This window comes from Lissotriton helveticus, chromosome 7, assembly GCF_964261635.1.
Source record: "Lissotriton helveticus chromosome 7, aLisHel1.1, whole genome shotgun sequence".
Taxonomy (NCBI): Eukaryota; Metazoa; Chordata; class Amphibia; order Caudata; family Salamandridae; genus Lissotriton; species Lissotriton helveticus.
This window is the reverse complement of record NC_136068.1, coordinates 1,669,609,295-1,669,630,612: the sequence shown is the minus strand read 5'-3', so window position 1 is coordinate 1,669,630,612 and position 21,318 is coordinate 1,669,609,295. Positions and strand designations below refer to the sequence as shown.

At 43.8% G+C, this 21,318-nt stretch overlaps 1 protein-coding gene across 2 annotated transcripts in view; it reads left to right on the top strand.

Moving 5' to 3' along the window:
* The first annotated feature begins 1,170 nt into the window (after nt 1-1,170).
* Nucleotides 1,171-21,318, top strand: part of LOC144767607 (putative methyltransferase DDB_G0268948) — a 652,594-nt gene continuing 632,446 nt past the window's right edge. The window contains exon 1 of one of the 2 annotated variants that reach the window (XM_078651008.1): nt 1,171-1,335. The gene's annotated coding sequence lies outside the window, so the exon portion shown is untranslated. Of the gene's footprint in view, nt 1,336-16,376; nt 16,489-21,318 lie in introns of those variants that run through there. The other variant, XM_078651010.1, reaches the window with a different exon arrangement.

Below are 21,318 nucleotides of genomic sequence, written 5' to 3'. Positions count from 1 at the left end.
CCGGTCCTGGGACACCCTTTGTCGACTCCCGGTACTGATTCTGGTACATCCGTTGTCCCCTTCTAGTTTTGCCGGTCGTGGGACATCCATTGTCCTCTCGCGGTTCCCGGTTCTGCCGGTCCTGGGACTAGTTTTGTCCTCTCCTGGGGGCAGATTTATGAAGGCCTTGCGCCGCCGGTGCGTCACTTTTTCCCATGTTAAAAATGACGCACCGGCGGCGCAAGGCCTTCATAAATCTGCCCCCTGGTCGTAATTCTGGGGGCCTTTCTCCCCTACCAGTCCTGAGACATCTTTTGTCCTCTCCTGTGTCTTGGTTCTGCAGGTCCTGGAACTACATCTGGGTTAAACACCCTAGTCTACTCCCAGTCCTGGTTGTATGACATGTTGACTACCTACTATTTAGGACATTATTTTCGTAATTTAATTCCAATGGTCTGCTTTTGGGCCAGCTGTCAACTAATTGAACAACCTGCTACTGGCTTGAAGTCGCGGTTTTAAACTCTCAGCTTTATCTTTACACTCTCGCCCAGCTGTCTTGGTTCTGAAAGGTTTTCTTATATATGAACACTCTGTCCTTGTTCTGTGTTCATTTCCACCGTATTGTACTCTAGTAGTGCAGAGATTAAAAAAAACAAAAAAACAAAAAAAACGCATTTCACTTATTGTTCTAAAACACAGTCCCTGGGAGTTTTCTATTGATAAATAATGATGTAGTCAGTTTGGTGCTTCATATTTTCAAAGAGCTCCTAGACACGTTTTTTATTTGGCTATTTAGATGAGATAATTTAAAGTTCCACAAGGTGGCGGTGTTGTGAAAGAATTGGCGCTGTAACGGTATATAAACTCATTTACAAAAGGAATATGCTGTTCGGTTTTGACATTAAGTTAAATATGTTCCGATCCGCTAGTCTCACTCTCTTATCGTAGGACACAAACACAAGGAATTTCTTTGGAACACAGCATTGAAAAACACGACAGTCACCCAGTAACTACTCGTGTTGCGTTTCTAAAATAACACAGTTTATGATAACAGCTGAGATTATCTTCACTCTGTGCCGTTATGTTCCAGTGACCTTGGGAACAACTTGCAAAATGGATGCTCGATGTTCCGTTGCGTGACATTGCGCAATGACGCATTAAAATTCCATCACTGCTCAGAGGTCGAAAACTAATGCTGATGGCGAAGTACTGTACACGCACTGGTTCTTCACTAGAACACCAGAAGATTCCACGACATCATCATTAAGAAGGACGACAGCGCAGAGGAAGAATTACTCTGCCCAACAACGGCAAGGCAGACCCTAGTGAATTCTCACGCACAAGGCAGGCAAGCGGGTAGGATTTCTCACCTGAATAATTAAGTTGTTCCTCATGCTTTGGGTTTTGTTGCTGCTGCGGCCGATTTGTCCTTATTTTCTTTCTCCCTTTTTCCTTGAAACTGAGGCGAGTGACTTTAGTTTTGTTTAAGTCTTCTGGAATTACTCAGGTGACACGTGTGACAGATTGTTACTTATCATCTTCACGTGGTGGCTCATCTTAAAATTGCTTTCTGTAGATTACTAGTGGCAGATGAGTGACACCTGCAGATGATTCAATTTTATTTTTTAAGTTTAGATTTCAGCACAGCTGGTTTCTTCTCGTTTATCTTCTTAGTATTGAATTTCTATCTTCTTTTTTTTTTACTTGCGGCCATTTTCTTCAGGCTTTCTTGCGTTACGAAGTTTTTTAGTTGCTTTTCCTGTTGTTTCTGGCCGCAGTTAGGTGGGTTCCTGGTTGTGAGGTCTTGCTCATGCTGCGCTGTTCTTCCTGATCTGGCCTATGGTCTGCTCCTCTGGTCTGGTCAGTGCAGAATGTCACCAAAATGTTGTAAGTAGATAAGGTAGGTAGCAGGACATGTCTTCAGGTTATTAAGATAGGTTTATTAAGATAACAGAGCATAGCGGTAAACCTCACTGCTGACCAGACCATCAACTGCCAAGAGTGGAACCTTCACATAACAGATAGAACACTCTTAGGTACTATGGGATATTGGGAAGATAGGAACACAGAGAAAGGACTACTGACACCAAGTAGCCATAATGAAGGAAGTACAAATGTACAACAGTTAACAGTGTACCACAGGGGTCACTCTGCCACACTATAAATCACTTCACAGTTTACAGACACCGCAACAACTGGTGAGTCGCATGGTGACATACTTCAACTTTATGCAAACTCTTGCACATGGTAACATTGATAGTCAAACACTAAAACATACATTCAGAATTCCTAGGTGTTACTGGTCACCGCCACCTTGTCACAAAACTGCAGTCGCACAGTGCTGTGTTATAAGGACCTCACGCACACAGTCACGAGAACCACGTCAAATCAGATCTAGTGTCCACGGTGTCCACAGTTCATAATGAGAGTCACACACACTGACAGACCACGAGCCTGTCCTAAGTAAACACTGTCCAAAGCAACCACAGCGTGGGGGGAGTAGCTTTCTGGAAGACCACAAACCCATCCTTGGCTTATCCTGCGGCACTTTCCACATCAGAGGGAGTCACACAGTGGCACACCGAAAGTGTGACATATCCTGATACTAGGTTTGACAAACACAGTTCATAATGCACCTGAAACATAAGCAAGCGCTCTTCAAACACAATCAACAGCCTGCGGATAGGTTCAGTGACCACATCACAGTACATGCCTGACCCCAGCACAAACAAACAAAATTCCAATGGACCTCACTGTACCAAGGGACCACATCACTTTATGCATACGATAAAATCATTGGCACTTATCAAACCTGCTCCGTTTTCTGTCACTGGGGTCAATGATTGCCTCCCTAAATTTGACACTCACCAAACCCATTCAATGTTCAATCAGCATTTCTGAAGCATGACTACTCACCCGCTAGGGTCTTAAGGCACTGTTGAGGGGGTGGGGGTGCATGTCCTACTGTTTGCGGAGGTTCAGTCAAAGAGCCAGGTCTTGAGATGCTTGCTGAACTGGCTTAGCGACAGTGGAAGCCTTAGGTGGAGAGACCGGGCATTCCAGGTTGTAGTGTTCACTCACTTGGCTCACTGACCAAATCACAAAACACACTGAGGGCACACATTAGCATAGACCTCTCTCTACATCAGGCCCTCAGTGTTCTACCACTACTCTCAGTGACCACTTCAGACACTGGATCTTAAGGACAAGGCAGGACTAGCCATTCTGGGGCAAGCCTTCTCCACTCTTCTGATTCTGCAATAATGGGGGCGGGGGGGCTGGACACCAAAGCAGATAGCATCCCGAGCACCTCTGCTAGTAAGTTTTTGCTGGGACTCTGGGCCTGGAATTTATCAGGTCTGGGATTAGGGACCCAATAACTCTAGATCAGACACAAAGGGGCAACTGGACAGTGCCTATTTATGAGAGCTCTGTCTCAATTTTGCACCAGGTAGCCTGCTGCATGCATGATGCAGGGCTCTATTAAAATTAAAGATTTATGAAGCCACACAAAGCCTCCCTGCATGGCTAAATAATAAGTAAAGCAAAGCAGCAGAAAATGGGAATCTACAACTGTCAAAGATGCTTAAGGGAACTTTACTTGTATCCACTGCCCACACGTCAATATGTGGGTGTATATTTCTGCACGTGGAAAAGAAATACTAAAATGTATTAGCACTTTCAAAGCTTCTTTATTTTTATTTTTCCATGGGAACACAAGGTGGAAACCCCTTCTGCTACCCTGCATCATTTTGGAGATATTCCCACCCAAAAAATTGATTTACTCTTGCAGCTGGGGCTCAGGGTCACTCCCTGAAAACTTGCAACTTGTGGAACGTCCACAAACACACCTCAGTACTCAAAAGTGCTAAAACAGAAAAGAAACAACGCTGGTGGAATAAACATATGAGAAAATATGGCTTTGGGATAATGAACTGATCCAAGTTCATAGGTCAAAGGCCCTAATTGGTCACAATTTTCTGGGATGGCTTTCTACCCTCTAGGCATCGCAAGGATCAGATCCCATGTAATTAGACAACATTTGGACAATCGCCTAATGAAATGTGCTCAAAATCAGTCCAGCTGGAAATGATGTCATGGTTCTCACCACACGAGCAGATATATAATAACAGCCATGCATCATTCATATATATATATTCTCTGAAAAAACCATAGGTTTCAGGGATGTTATAGTTAGGAATTAGCCTTTAAAAACCCAAAGAAATTCACTGAAAAAACCATAGGTTTTAGGCACATTATAGTTAGAAATTAGCATTTAAAAAACCTCAGAAATTTTCTGAAAAAAACATTGTTTTCATTGACGTTATAGTTAGTTGGATATTTCACTCGTACAAAACCATGGAAATTCCGCTGTTATAAATAGTTCAGCTAACTATAACTCGCGCCCCCACAATGCACGGCTAATGACATCACATATTACATCATTCATGACATGGTCAGTGACATCACTGATGACATCCCTGATGACATCCCTGATGACATCATCCAGTGAATGTGTGTTTCTATAAAGTTTAAATATGTATTATATATATGCCGAGGTGTATTGAAGAATGAGTGAATGTATAAATGTCTGAATGGAGGATTTACTAGGTGCATCACTGACTGTTTAAGTGAGGTAGAGGATGAAGTCCACTTGTGTCCTTAAGTCCTCAGGACACAATAGGACCTCATCGCCCCACCAGCAGTGCACCAACAGCCACCAACAGCCACGTTTGCAGAGTGGTGTAAAAAGGGGCGTGACATCATCAGCAGTAAATTGCGGGGGGACGAGTCATAGTTAGCTCAGCTCTAGTTTTGTACAAGTGAAATGTCAGCCTAACTACAACAGTCCTGAAATGTGTTTTTGTGTGAATATCAAAGGCTTTTTAAATGCTAACTCCTAACTCTAACATCCCTGAAACCTGTGTTTTTTTCAGTGACTTTCAAAGGTTTTTAAAAGGCTAATACTAACTATAACGTCCCCGAAACCTGTGATTTTTCAGAGAATTGCTAAGGTTTTTTAAATGCTAATTTCTAACTATACCTACATAGGTAGGACATGTACAGAACGTAGAAGAAAGGTGCATAAAGGAGCAAGAGAAGTACAGAAAGATGCAGAAGTGCAGAAAGAAGAAGAAAGGTGCAGAAAGAAGCAAGAGAAATGCAGAAAGAGGAAACAGAAGTAAATAAAGAGGAAGACAGGTGCAGAAAGAAGCAAGAGGAGTACAGAAAGAAGCAACAGAGGTACAGAAAGAGACCTACTTCGACTGCACCTTTCCACAGACTCATACAAAGTAGCCTAATCACTAATCCTCCTCCTAAGATGTCTTAAACCTCATTTTTCTCTTGAAGGTTCACTATTCATCGACTGCTCAGAATGTTAGGCCTACCAAATGTGTCTCTGCTTATGTCTCTGCTTTTACCTAGTTACATGTTACATACAAATAAACATACAACTACTTGAATATCTGTGTTTCAAACAGCATACTCTGTAAATTTGGATATAAAAGGTGTATGTATTTATTTCTGCTCATAATAAAGGGCACATGGGTATTCAATAGTATATTTGGGGGCTCTATAACACCTATGTACACTCGCCAAGGTAAAGGATTTCCCTGCATAGCGCTTCGCACTTCGCGCTTTTCATCGCGCTGTATTTTAAACTGACCTGTTTTACTATTTTGTTTGCTTATTGCTTTTTTGTCCCCTGTTTTTAAGCTGGGGTTATCTCTCCCTCTTACCTGCATTGTAATTGTGAGACCACCGCTGCTGTAGCGGGTCCGGGTCCCGTGGTGGTAAAATCATCGGCCGCCATCTTTGAGTGGTGTTTGGCCATCAGAGGGGCGGGGATTACGAGCGGACTAGCGCTCTGTGGGTAGCGGATGTTAGCCTACATAAGGCGACCGGTCCTAGGCTCTCCCTCGCCAAGGTAAAGGATTTCCCTGCATAGCGCTTCGCACTTCGCGCTTTTCATCGCGCTGTATTTTAAACTGACCTGTTTTACTATTTTGTTTGCTTATTGCTTTTTTGTCCCCTGTTTTTAAGCTGGGGTTATCTCTCCCTCTTACCTGCATTGTAATTGTGAGACCACCGCTGCTGTAGCGGGTCCGGGTCCCGGGGTGGTAAAATCATCGGCCGCCATCTTTGAGTGGTGTTTGGCCATCAGAGGGGCGGGGATTACGAGCGGACTAGCGCTCTGTGGGTAGCGGATGTTAGCCTACATAAGGCGACCGGTCCTAGGCTCTCCCTCGCCAAGGTAAAGGATTTCCCTGCATAGCGCTTCGCACTTCGCGCTTTTCATCGCGCTGTATTTTAAACTGACCTGTTTTACTATTTTGTTTGCTTATTGCTTTTTTGTCCCCTGTTTTTAAGCTGGGGTTATCTCTCCCTCTTACCTGCATTGTAATTGTGAGACCACCGCTGCTGTAGCGGGTCCGGGTCCCGGGGTGGTAAAATCATCGGCCGCCATCTTTGAGTGGTGTTTAGCCATCAGAGGGGCGGGGATTACGAGCGGACTAGCGCTCTGTGGGTAGCGGATGTTAGCCTACATAAAGCTCCCTTGTGAGCGCAGCGGGATCGCGCAGCGGTGGCGCCTCCACAGTGCCGGAGTCACGCCAGAGTCCAGCCCGTCTGCGCCCGTCAGCGTCCCGGAGGCGGACGGGGCTGGACGGCTTCTTGGGGCCGGTCTCGTGGCTTGTATTATTACGGCCATTGTTGTTTTTAACTTTTTAAATATGCTGACCTATTCTTCAGCTGAGCTTTTCGCTCTACGTCTCCCTCGAGGAAAATGCTCTCATATTTTCCCTGGTGGTAGGAAATTAAGGAAAGGCTGTCCTTCTTGTGCGTGGCGCTTCCCGGCCGTAGTTGAAACCGGGCATGACAATACACCTGTCCCTTTTCAATGTCTCCTCCTCAATACCAGGTCCGTAAATCGTCACTCCATTAATATTTGGAATTTGCTGTATAATTCCAATATCACGTGTTTGTTTTTGACCGAGACCTGGTTGGGCGATTTCTCCGCACCAGACCTGGCAAATGCCATCCCCCCGAATTATATCATCTTTAGGAAGGATAGAACATCGAGCAGAGGTGGTGGAGTCGCTCTTATTGTGGAAAAGAGTATCCCCTGCTCTACCTTTCCGGTGGAGAATATGCAGGGATGTGAAGCCCTTGGTTTCACCTTACACCTCTCCCCTCTCCAGGCCTGTACTGGGATACTTGTATATAGAACCCCTGGATCAACAGGACCTTTCTTTGACGAACTGCAAGAAGCACTTGCAGTCCCTTGTCTTAGGTCTGATCACTGCATTCTTCTTGGAGATCTTAATGTCCATATGGACAACAGCTGTGACCCCGACGCTACAAAGCTTATCGATATCACGGCTCCGTTAGGGTTATCTCCCTTTGTGAAAGGCCCTACACACAATAAAGGTCATACCTTAGACCAGGTATTTTCAACGAGACCCATTTCTGTCTGTGCTATACAGCCAGTACTCTGGTCGGATCATTTTTTAATCTCCTTTTCTTTGCCTGTCTCTGCCCTTGTTCGGGAGAGAGAAATTGCGGCCATGCGGACTTCACGCCCGTTCCATCTGCTCTCTGGGGACATGCTGTCTGAGGCTCTCATCTCCTTTCCTTGCCCCCTTTTGGGAAGTCTGGAGGAGAATCTTGCTCTCCTACATAAATGGCTTTTAGCAAGATTTGAGACTTTAATCCCCCAAAAAAGATCTAAATTAGGAGAGCGCAGGGCGTCAGCCCCATGGTTCTCCCCTCAGTTGAGGATACAACGTCAGGAGTGTAAAAGGGCTGAGAGGGCCTGGAGGCGGGCTTACGACCCAATTGAGAAATTGAAATTTCGGGCAGCAATTAAAGCCTATCATCATTCTATTTGGGACGAAAAAAAGGCCTATTTTGAGCATCGCATTGATGAGGCTGATAATGTCTGCAAAGAAATTTTCAAAGTGGTCCAGGATTTTATCTCTCCTGCTGTCTGCACCCCTAACCACACTCATACGGACGCGTGGATACAACAACTTGCCACCTTCTTTGTCAGTAAGATCACAGCCATCCAGGCCTCTCTCTCTAGTGCGCAATCGGATGTGAGCCATCTAACGCTACCATGTGCTGTGGAAGACCACGGCCCTTTCCTCTCTGTATTCCCGCCCATGGATCTTAGAACATCTTTGGAGCTCTTGTCCGGCTTGAAATCCGGCTCTCCTCTAGATCCATGTCCGGCTAAATGTTTGGGGAAAGTGGCATCCGCCATTAACATCTTGGTGAACCCCCTGCTGAACACATCTTTGTCGACAGGGGAGGTGCCTCAGGCCTGGAAGCGGGCCATGATTCTACCACTGCTCAAAAAACCCACCTTGGACCCCCTCATACATGCCAACTACAGGCCAATCTCCCTTCTCCCTGCTCTGGCAAAAGTGGCCGAGCGTTATGTGCACAGGACAATTTCCAGTTTCATCGAAGGAAACGACCTGTTGCACACCTCGCAGTCCGGCTTCCGTGCTAATTTTAGCACGGAGTCGGCTCTGCTGGAGGTCACTGATGCCATCAGGGAAGTACTCGATTTGGGGGGAAAGGCCGTGTTAGTCATGCTTGACTTGTCGGCGGCTTTCGACACCGTTCCTCATGATGTCCTCCTTGTAAGACTCTGGGAGTGTGGCCTTCGAGGAACGGTGTGGAACTGGCTAAAATCATTTCTGGCCGACCGCCGACAAACGATCTGGGCGCCTCCTTTTTCCGCTGATATGGCTCCGCTAGAGGTGGGAGTCCCGCAGGGCTCCATTCTTAGCCCTATGCTGTTTAACATCTTTATGGCCCCTCTGGGGGAAGTCGCGGAATCTTTCGGCGCCCAGATCGTGTCTTATGCCGATGACACCCAACTCCTGTTCACATGTGACAGGGGTGGGTCATTTGATGGCACAAAGATCAGGGATTGCCTTGGTGCGGTGTTTGAGTGGTTCAGAGGTCATGGCTTAAAATGCAACTCTGATAAGTCAGAGTTGCTCTTTTTCGGTTGCGCACCGGAACATGACTGGAAATCTTGGTGGCCGCAGGATATGTTTCCCCCTGACAAGGTCGCTGTTAAGGCCAAGAATTTGGGAGTGATAGTAGATTGTGATTTATCTTTTGGACCTCACATCCTGTCCATTGTTGGGAAATGCTTCGGCATCTTACGGATGTTGAGGAAATTTCTTCCTCTACTATCACTCAACCACAGGAAAACAGTCGTTCAGGCACTAATCGGGTCGCGACTGGATTACGCAAACGCTCTTTTCTTGGGTCTACCGAAATATCTTATGACCCGTTTGCAAGTTGTCCAGAATTCGGCAGCCCGTTCCATCTTTGGACTCCCGAGGAGAGCTGGTGCCACTGCCTTATTGAACACCCTTCATTGGCTACCTATCTCCAAGCGAATCCTTTTTAAATGCCTGACTGTGGCCTTTAAGGCCTTACATGGTATTGGCCCCAAATATATTGGGAAACGTCTTTCCTGGTATGTGCCAAGCAGGACTCTCAGATCATCTGGTCTGTCTTTGCTTACTGTTCCTGCAATTCGCCGTGCACGATTGGGAGGTCGATCTTTTCGCTACCTGACACCCAAGGCATGGAACGAATTGCCATTGTCCCTGAGATCGGCCCCCTGTCTTCTTACTTTCAGAAATGATTTGAAGACATGGCTTTTTGGGAAATAGTCTTTTTATTTCTGCTCTTTTCTGTTGTGTGGTTGCTTTCTATGCTGTTTTTCTTTGCCAAAGCGCCGGGATGCTCCTCTGGAGTCGCTGTGCGCTATAAAAGAAATAAAGTAACATAACATAACATAACATAACACGTATGCCTGTACATCTGAATGACAGAGAAGATTTGACCACCTATAGGAGAAGCTAACCACTTTTTAAGCGACCATCCTCAGATGCATAGCACATATGAGAAATCATGTACAAGTATACATATACCTCAGTTACAAGAGCAGGCATACAATTAAACTTGACAGCTTGCACTTCCCATTTGAATATAGAAAGAGGCAAGGGTAGGACAGAAAAAAGCAAGAGAATTGCAGAAAAAAAACTGGAGAGGTGCAAAAAGAGTAGGAAATGTGCAGAAAAGGCAAGAGAAGTGCAGAAAGACACAAGAGAACTGCAGAAAGTGGCAAGAGAATTGCAGAAACAGGCAAAGGAGGTGCAGACAGAGGGAACAGGTGTGCAGACAGAGGCAAGAGGTATTAAGAAAGAGGGACTAGGGGTACAGAAAGAGGCAAGAGGAGTACAGAAAAAAGCAAAAGAGGTACAGAATGCAGCAAGAGGGGTGATAACAGAGGCAAGAGAGGTACAGAATGGGGGAAGAGGGATGCAGAAAGAGGCAAGAGGGGTGCAGAAAGATGCAAGAGAGGTGCAGAAAGAGGCAAGAGAGTGTAGGAAAAGGGAAGAAGGATACAGAAAGAGGCGAGAAGGGTACAGAAGGAAGCAGGAGAGGTGCGGAAAGAAGCAAAAGAAGTTCAGAAAGAAGCACCAGAGGTGCAGAAAGAGGCAAGAGAGGAGCAGAAAGAGAGAAGAGGGGTGCAGAAAGAGGCAAATGGGGGTGAAGAAAGAGGCAAGAGAGGTGCAGAACCAGGCAGGAGAGGTACAGAAAGAGTGAACAGGGGTGCAGAAAGAGGCAAGAGGGTACAGAAAGAAGCAGGTGAGGTGCAGAAAAAAGAAAGAGAAGTGATGAAAAACAAGAGAGTTGCAGAAAGAAACAAGAGAGGTGCAGAAAAAAGCAAAAGAGGTGCAAAAGGAGGCATGTGAGGTGCAGAAAGAGGCAAATGAGGTGCAGAAACAAGCAAGAGGGTTACTGAAAGAAGCAACAGAAATACAGAAAGAGGCGAGAGAAGTGCAGAAAGAGGCAAGAACAGTGCATAAAGAGGCAAGAGATGTACAGAAACAGGCAACAGAGGTGCAGAAAGCAGGAAGAGGGGCATAAAAATAAGTAAGAGAGGTGCAGAACGATTCAAGAGAAGTGCAGTAAGAAGCAACAGGTGTACAGAAGAAATCAATAACAAACACGGAGGGAGTAGGGACCGAGGGAATATTTAAAGACCAAATGCACAGTTATAACCCCTTATAGCCTACTGTATCAACAAACAATAACTGTGGGTCTACGTGAAACTAAGGTCTCTGTGTAAAAACATGTGTCAACCATATTATTAAAGTACAAGAAGGGACTAATCACATTGTGATATATGTACCCATCAGTTACACACTCTGAACCGCCCAGTTGTCATCATTTGGGTGATTTCACAAAGTGGTATGTCCACACTGTACATACCACTAGTCAACACACAGTGGTAACCGGAAGCAGTGCTCAAAACAATATGTGTGAGTGAAAGTGTAAAGATAAAAATGGATAGTGGAACCACAAGTAATTTTAATGAAAGGCAACAACTTCCAAGATTAAAAACCAAAAAAGTGCAAAGTAACAGTAGTTTGTAACAAATATCTACTGCATGTTATTGAAGGTCGACATGTTTCTGCAGTGAATTGACCCAACCGGGGTCTCCTGCTTCCTCAGGACCAGAAATCTACTTTGCGACTGCTTCTAAAGTGAGTGAGTGCAACTAAAGAAAATAAATAAATTGGATATCACCTGAATAAGTCCTCTCTCTGTTCTGGTAGAGTGATGCACAGGTGTTGAAGACACATATAGAGAGAAACAGAGATAATAGGATAACATATTATTAATAAAGTTATCTCTCCTTAGTTTCAAATAAAGTCTAATAACTTATAAGTTTGTACTGTATACAAAACATATTACCCAACCATTTGTTAATTGGATACTCCTCTCACTCACCTGGAGAATGAGGGACCAGCGCCACTCCTCACCTGGCTACAGCTCAGGAATTGGGGACACCGCTCTAATTGAAATCATAAAAACGAAAATGAGAAAACCCCACTCGTCAGCTGCTGTTCCAAGTCTGATCAGAATCATCACTGAGTTTGCTAAATTATGATGATATCAATGTCTGGTCAAAGCCCTATGTTGTTCATGCTAAATCACATCCCACTCGGCATTCTCACGTGGCTTCTTAGTGAGATTATACAGTTGTGAAACTCTATAAATGGTAAAGGGGGTTGTGTATTCTGTCCGCCTCAGTTTTTTAACGGGCACATGGGTAGGAAGGCTATAACCATAAGGCTATTGAATTATAAGCCCTCGATCCCCTAAGGTTGGTCAGAGGGGATTAGTATTCTGTCTAACCCGTTGACGTCAACAGCACGTATAGCTACCACTTCCCCCTAAAAGCAACGTTGTCGTGGAAGGGCAAAGAAACAACATTGCTTTTAGGGGGAAGTGGTAGCTATATGTGCTGTTGACCTCAACGGGTTAGACAGAATACTAATCCCCTCTGACCAACCTTAGGGGATCGAGGGCTTATAATTCAATAGCCTTATGGTAATAGCCTTCCTACCCATGTGCCCGTTAAAAAACCGAGACGGACAGAATACACAACCCCCTTTACCATTTATAGGGGTTCACGGGCTCACAACTGTATAATCTCACTAAGAAGCCACGTAAGAATGCCGAGTGGGATGTGATTTAGCATGAACAACATAGGGCTTTGACCAGACATTGATATCATCATAACTTAGCAAACTCAGTGATGATTCTGATCAGACTTGGAACAGCAGCTGATGAGTGGGGTTTTCTCATTTTCGTTTTTATGATTTCAATTAGAGCGGTGTCCCCAATTCCTGAGCTGTAGCCAGGTGAGGAGTGGCGCTGGTCCCTCATTCTCCAGGTGAGTGAGAGGAGTATCCAATTAACAAATGGTTGGGTAATATGTTTTGTATACAGTACAAACTTATAAGTTATTAGACTTTATTTGAAACTAAGGAGAGATAACTTTATTAATAATATGTTATCCTATTATCTCTGTTTCTCTCTATATGTGTCTTCAACACCTGTGCATCACTCTACCAGAACAGAGAGAGGACTTATTCAGGTGATATCCAATTTATTTATTTTCTTTAGTTGCACTCACTCACTTTAGAAGCAGTCGCAAAGTAGATTTCTGGTCCTGAGGAAGCAGGAGACCCCGGTTGGGTCAATTCACTGCAGAAACATGTCGACCTTCAATAACATGCAGTAGATATTTGTTACAAACTACTGTTACTTTGCACCTTTTTGGTTTTTAATCTTGGAAGTGGTTGCCTTTCATTAAAATTACTTGTGGTTCCACTATCCATTTTTATCTTTACACTTTCACTCACACATATTGTTTTGAGCACTGCTTCCGGTTACCACTGTGTGTTGACTAGTGGTATGTACAGTGTGGACATACCACTTTGTGAAATCGCCCAAATGATGACAACTGGGCGGTTCAGAGTGTGTAACTGATGGGTACATATATCACAATGTGATCAGTCCCTTCTTGTACTTTAATAATATGGTTGACACATGTTTTTACACAGAGACCTTAGTTTCACGTAGACCCACAGTTATTGTTTGTTGATACAGTACAGAAGAAATCAACATAGGTGCTGAAAGAAGCAAGAGAAGTGCAGAAAGAGGCAAGAGAGGTGGAGAATGAGACAAGAGAGGTACAGAAAAAGGGAAGTGGGGTACAGAAAGAGGCAAGGGGGTGCAGAAAGAGGCAAAAGAGGTACAGAAAGAGGGAAGAGGGTACAGAAAGAGGCAATAGAAGTGAACAAAGAAGCAACAGAGGTGCAGAAAGAAGCAGAGATGCATGGAAAGAAGCAATAGCGGTGCAGAAAGAGGTGAGAGGAGTGTAGAACGAGGCAGGAGAGATGCACAGAGAGGGAAGAGGGGTGCAGAAACTGGCAAGAGGGATGCAGAAAGAAGCAAGAGAGGTACAGAAAGAAGCAAGATAAATGCAGAAAGAAGCAACAGAGGTACAGAAAGAGGTGAGAGAAGTGCAGAAAGAGGCAAGAGAGGTGCAGAAAGAGGCAAGAGAGGTGTAGAAAAAGGGAAGAGGGTACAGGAAGAGGCAATAGAAGTGCAGAAAGAAGCAACAGAGGTGCAGAAGGAGGCAAGATAACTTATTGCAACATTAAGCTGTAATTTCCTAAAACTTACCTTCCTTACAGTTACAGAGTGTGCATTTCTGCTGAAAAGCTTTAGGGCAAGGTGTATGTGTTTCTTGAAGCATTTATTACTTCTATACATAGCACTACTTACTAATTCCATACTGGAATATCCACAAAACAAAACTATTTTACACGTCTTTCTTGTTTACAATTTTGTTGGAATATGCATGTCAGGGTCACCAAAGTGGGAACAAGAGAAAGCCAAATGATGTGCTTCTGCATATCAAAGAAGTGGGTGCTTGGGCACTTCTTGTGCCAGTAGTCTTAATGAGCTGTATGGAACTGCATTACTGCAAATGAGGGTTAATGGAATCAGTAGTGTACCCAGAGTTACAGATGCCACAGGTACGGCAATTTTGGAGTGAATTATTACAGCAATTGTGCAAGGTTTATGCATGGAACACATCCTAGTATGTCTAACAAAAATGTTGCTGAAAATCATGTTAACATATTTTAAAGTAATGAATGCCAACAGGGCTTCCTTAATGATCTAGACCACTATAAAAATGCAAAATGTTTGCAGCCAGTATAGAAGAGAGCTAAAATAAGGCATGCAGGGCATTATCACCAACAATGTTTGACAGCTCTTTTTCATGTACTTAGTGGTAAGTGAAGATGTATAAAGCAACAATATCTCAATTGGATTCACTTGAGCAACAGATGTATTTGCATGTACAAGATATTACAAAGGATCTGGACATTAACGAAGAGAGACTCAGGGTTTTAGTTTTTTGAAAGTGCATTGAGCATCATATATTAAAGGGCAATTTTTACAAAATCAGTAAAAACAAACATTTCGAAGAACAGCACTTTGAGGCATATAATGCAATGGCAACCCAAGGGGGCTTCGTGTACTACGTGATAGTGAGACAAACGGTGATGGCGCGAGTGAAATATATATGGGTGAAGTAACAGCGATAGGCGCGAAAAAACAAAAATGAAAACAATATATACAGAATTGTCGGTTCCTCCTTGGAATTTGATTATTTGCTGTTAGTTTGGTAACCGAAGAAGGTCATGCGCCATGGGCTACCTTTATGATCTATCCCAATGTAAAGGTACAAAATGTTTGCAGACAGTATGGATGGGAGCTAAAATAAGACATTTGGGACTTAATCACAAAATGGTTTTCATGTACTTGGTGGTAAGTGACGTACTTGGTGCAGACAACCATTACTGTTGTATTATGAAAGCAGGTTTCAGGGGTGGTAAGTGTGTATACATATTTGTTGAGTGTTTTTTTGTTTTTTATTCTGGTGGTGATTTGCTCTGTTGTTGTTCATGTAGCTGTCTCTTTGTGTTGTATTATTGCAATTGGATTTTTTGTTGAACTGTTTGTTTCCATTTGACAACTTTGTTCTTTTGCATCCAGTTATGTTTTCATTTAGTTTTTATGTTGTTTTGTCTATGTTATTGTGTTTTGCACTATTCTTTACCTTAAATATGCCAACAACTGCCACTACATTTCCAGAAAAAAAATGCTTTTAAAGTTCCTATGAAACCCAATCAATTACCATTGTCTACGGTGACAAAATGGTGGTGATCCAGCCACAGTAAGCCACAGCAAAATTACATTACAATAACGCAGTACAAAACAGAACAGCACAAAAAAGGCAGAACACATCACCAACACAATAGAATGCCACAAATCAAATGTATACAACATTTACACATTAATGCAGCCAAATGACTTTTTTCATAATACTGTAGTGAAGGATGTTCGGAGAAGGGCCATCTTAACTTACCACCAAGGACATAAAATAGCGCCAGTCAAAAATGATTTGGGAACCAGAATCACCTTTTAAATTAGCACATTCTGCACTCACTTTATGTGATATGACTCATAAAGTTCTATCTATAAGTCAATTTGGTTGCACGTGTGCCTCTATATGAGTTTTTGTTGAAGATCTACCTCTAATGATCTTAAGGGGCATTACTAGGTATGGAAGCCAATGCAAAGATATATAGTCCTCACATGGAAAGCTTTACCAGGAGCACCGACAGAGCGCCAATCACTATTTACCAAGCCTACCTTTACACTTCTGATCTCCATGTGATATTTGTTCTCTGAGTCATACTGAAGCGTGAGTAATATTATGAATATTAAAAAAGCCAAGTCAATTGGCAATGCAAGTAAAAACGTACCGCTAGACATAGTGCTGTGCGATGACATTATAAATATGCTCAACATAATGAATTATTTATGCCATGTTAAGCTTGGTATTTTCTGCCAAACAAGTACAAGATTCAGAAAGAAGAAGCTGCAATGCGAACAGCACCTTTATCTGCAACTTCTCCTAACACACTGACTTCTACCCGAGGAACTCAAGAGGGCATCTTTCTTCACAGCTTTACATCTACGCAGCTTCTACGCACTGAGTGGCTGCCAGGCAAACAGGACAAATTCCGTTCAGCAGTAAGTGTCCTTCTCCCAAGGTTGTCTTCCTTACATTTACAGAGTGTGCATTTTTGATGAATAGCTTTAGGGCAAGGTGTTTGTGTTTCTTGAAGCATTTATTACTTCTGTGCATAACACTATTGAGTAAATCCATACAGGAAAAGTGCAAAATCAAACTATTTTACACGCCTTTCTTACAATTTTTGTAGTATAATGCATGACAAGGTCAACTTAGTACAAGCAAGAAAGAGCCAATCGACGGGCTTCTGAACATGAAAGGAGTGTGTGCCTGGGCACTTCTTGTCCCAGTAGTCTCAATGAGCTCTATGGAGCATTATTATTGCAAATGAGGGTACAGTGAATCTGTAGTGTACCCAGAGTTACAGATAGCATGGGTATAAACATGTTGGGGTGTCCTATTACTGTAATTGTGCAAGGTGTAATGTAATAAATGGATTTTACAGGGACTGAGTGGCATAATTACAACAGCATGGAGAATCGTGGCATCAAGCAAACATTGTTAACACCATTCTTCTACATTCTCAAAATGAAGAGATGTGCTCTCTTCACAAGAATGCAGTGCACCCCTGCGTTTCCCCTAGCGCTGGTGCTGAGTTCAGCTCCCTAGCATCAATGCAGACACCTATGGTGTAAGGGTGTCTGCGTTGGTGGAAATGATAGTTTATGTGCAGGAAGGTCTCTGTTCCTGCACATAGACAATCATTCATGGCATTTGTGTGCTGCAGCACACATAGAATTGCAAAACTTAATTTCTTTGGGATTGTTTATGTGCAGGAAGGATCACCTTCCTGCACATAAACAATCATAGGCAATTTACTGTTTCTATGTGAGCTTCAGAAGGCAGGACACATGGAAACAGCAAAAACGTTGAGAAACAAAGCATTTCTCCTCGTTTCGCCTGTTTAAGATCAGGTTTTCCCTGTCTTAATTTTGGCGCTGCCTCTTATTTACACAACCCTTGAAAATGGGAGGCAGCGTCAAAATCAATGGGTGTTGTGGTGGAACACCCACCGCAACACCCATTGCCCTCCTCTTTCATGCTAAGTACAGCTTGAAAGGTGCATTATTTAGAAGGCATTGTTAAGCCACGTCAAGTGAATTAACGCTGCCTTGTAAATAAGGTGAAGGCCCTATCGCCAGCACAACGTCACTAAAATTGATGATGTGGTGGCGATAGGGGCTTGTAAAGATGCCCCAATCTGTTCTTAAGAAAGGTACACATCCTAGTACATCTAACGAAAATGTTACTTAAAATCATAATATATTTTAAAGTAATGAATGCCAACAGGGCTACCTCAATGACCTAGTTCACTATAAAAATACAAAATGTTTGCAGCCATATGGAAGAGAGCTAAAATAAGGCATGTGGGGCATAATCACAAACCTTGTTTGACAGCTCTATTTCATGTACTTAGTGGTAAGTTAAAGCAGTGGTTTGTGCAAAAATCTATTACCATCGTATTATGAAAGCAGATTTCACGGGGTGATAATGTGTGCATGCATATTTGTTGTGTGGTATTTTGTTCTGGTGGTGACTTGCTCTGATATTCTCCATGTTGCTGTCTCTTTGTGTTGCATTATTGCAATGGGATGTTTTGTTCTTTTGCATCCAGTTATGTTTTAATTTTGTTGTTATGTTGTCTTGTGTATGTTATTGTCTTTTGCTCTGTTCTTTACCTTAGATATGTCAACAATTACAATTTATTGAAAAAACAATAAATGCTGTTAAAGTTCCTGTCAAATCCAACCAATTAACATTGTCTACGGTGGTAAAATAGTGGTGTCCTTTCCTGCACATAAACAATCATTAAATGGTGCTTTGTGACTTCTATGTGTTACAAAATGTCTTATTTTTGTAAAAATTATGTGCAGGAAGGGACACATTCCTGCATATTAACAATCATTGGTGTTTTGCCGTTTCTATGTGTGCTGCACAATGCAACAGACATGAAAACAGCAAAAACGAGGAGAAATAAGGCATTTTTCCAAAATAAAGCATTCCTCTTCGTTTCCCTGGTTTAAGACCAAGTTTTCCTTGGTCTTAATTCTGCCGCTACCTCCCATTTACGCTGCTCTTAGAAATAGGGGGCATCGTCAAAATCAATTGGTGTTGTGGTGGAACTCCCACTGCAACACCCATCGCCCTCCCCTTTCGCACTAAGTATAGCGTAAAAGGTGCCTGATTTGCAAGGCAGTATTAAGCAACATTAAATGAACTAAGGCTGCCTTGTAAATAAGGTGAAGCACAAATCGCCACAGGAAAGTCACTAAAAGTGATGTTCCTGTGGTGATATTGGTTTGTAAATATGCCCAATTAAGTTCTATCTAATAGTCAATTTGTTTCCACGTGTGCTTCTATATGAGTTTTAAGTTGAAGACCTATATCGAATGAACTTGGTATGGAAACCAATAAAATATCGGGGCATATTTACAAGGGGAGTGGCGGAGTGAGGCGTTAGCCTGCCTAGCTTAACGCCTCACTCCGCCACCTCAGAAATGCAGGCCTGCACTATATTTACAAGAATATGCTGCAGCCCTGCTTTTCCCCCTGTGCTGGTGCTACACTTAGCAGGCTAGCGCCAATGCAGGCACCCTTGCACCATAGTGCAAGTGTGTCTGCGTTCAGGGGAAGAATGTTTATGTGCAGGAAGCATGGAAACAGCAAAAGGCCAATGATTGTTTATTTACAGGAATGTCCCCCTACCTGCACACATCTTTTTTTTTAAATGCCATTTTGTAACTTCTATAAGTGCTGCTTAATGTAGCACACATAGAAGTTGCAAAACAGCATTTAAAAAAAATATTTATTATGTGCATGTAGGGGGACATTCCTGTACAGAAACATTCATTGGCCTTTTGCTGTTTCCATGTGTTGTGCACTATGCAGCACATATGAAAACAGCAAAAATGAGGAGAAATTCAGTATTTCTCCTCGGTGCGCCAGAGTAAGACCAGGTTTAGCTTGGTCTTAATTCTGGCACTCCTTCCTATTTACACCTCCCTTGTAAATAGGAGGCAGCACCAGAATCAATGGGTGTTGCACTGGAACCCCCACAGCAACACCCATTGCACTCCCCTTTCAGGCAAAGAGGGCCTTATTTACAAGGCAGCGTTAAGCCATGTTAAGTGGCTTAAAGCTGCCTTGTAAATAAGGCAAACCCCCGATCTTCCCAGAAACTTAGGAAAAAATGACGTTGTGAAGGCAATAGGGTCTTGTAAATATGCCACATAGTTTTCACATTGAAAGCTCAACCAGGAGCACCCACAGAGAGCCAATCACTATTTACTGAGCCTACCTTTGCACCTCTGATCTCCATGTGATATTCGTTCTCTTGAGTCTTACTGAAGCTTGAGTAATATAATGAATATTTAAAAAACCAAGCCGATTGACTATGCAAGTTAAAACGTACTGCTAGACATTTTATAGTGCTGAGAGATGACGTCGTAAATATGCTAAACAAAATTAATTAGTTTTGCCAAGTTAAGCTTGGTATTTTTCTGCCAGATGTGTACCAGATTCAGAAAGAAGAGGCTGCAATGCGAACAGCACCTTTATTTGCAACTCCTCCCAACTCACTGACTTCTAAAAGTGGTACTCAAGATGGCATTTTGTGAGCTGCCTTAAATCTACGCACCTTCTAACGACTGAGAGGCTGCCAGGCAAACAGGAAAAATTCAGTATCTGTACTTTTCCCAAACTTGTCTTCCTTACATTTACAGAGTGCACATTTTTGATGAAAAGCTTTAGGGCAAGGTGTATGTGTTTCTTGAAGCATTTATTACTTCTGTACATAACACCATTGAGTAAATCCATTCAGGAATAGTGAAAAAGGAAATATGAAAAGAGTGTGTGCCTGGGCACTCCTTGTCCCAGTAGTCTCTATGAGCTCTATGGAGCTGCATTAGTGCAAATCAATCAATCAATCAAAGACATTTATAGAGCGCACTACCTACCCGTAGGGTCTCAAGGCGCTGGGGGGGAGGGGGGTGCCGTTACTGCTCGAACAGCCAGGTCTTCAGCTTCTTCCTGAAGAAGAGATGGTCTTGGATCAGGCGCAGGTCGGTCGGGAGGGAGTTCCAGGTCTTGGCGGCCAGGTAGGAGAAGGACCTTCCTCCTGTTGTCGCTCTTCGGATGTGGGGGACGGCGGCGAGGGCGTGGTTGGCTGAACGGAGGTGGCGTTTGGGAGCGTAGAAGTTGATTCGGTTGTTGAGGTAGCTCGGGCCTTGGTCGTGTAGGGCTTTGTGTGCGTGGGTGAGGAGGCGGAAGGTGATTCTTTTGTTGACGGGGAGCCAATGCAGGTCTCTGAGATGTCCGGAGATGTGGCTGGTTCGTGGGATGTCGAGGATGAGTCTGGCTGAGGCGTTCTGGATCCGCTGGAGTCTCTTCTGGAGCTTGGCGATGGTACTGGCGTAGAGGGCGTTGCCGTAGTCCAGTCGACTGGTGACGAGGGCCTGGGTGACGGTCTTCCTGGTCTCGGTGGGGATCCACCAGAAGATCTTACGTAGCATGCGCAGGATGTTGAAGCACGACGAGGAGACGGCGTTGACTTGTCTGGTCATGGAGAGGGAGGAGTCCAGGATGAAGCCCAGGTTGCGTGCGTGGTCTGTCGGTTTGGGTGCGGTGCCCAGGGCGGGAGGCCACCAGGAGTCGTCCCATGCGGAGGGCGAGGAGCCTAGGATGAGGACCTCCGTCTTGTCTGAGTTCAGTTTCAGGCGGCTGGTCGTCATCCACTCGGCTACCTCTTTCATCCCTTCGTGCAGATTGGCTCTGGCGGCGGCGGGGTCGTTGGTCAGGGAGAGGATCAGCTGGGTGTCGTCGGCGTAGGA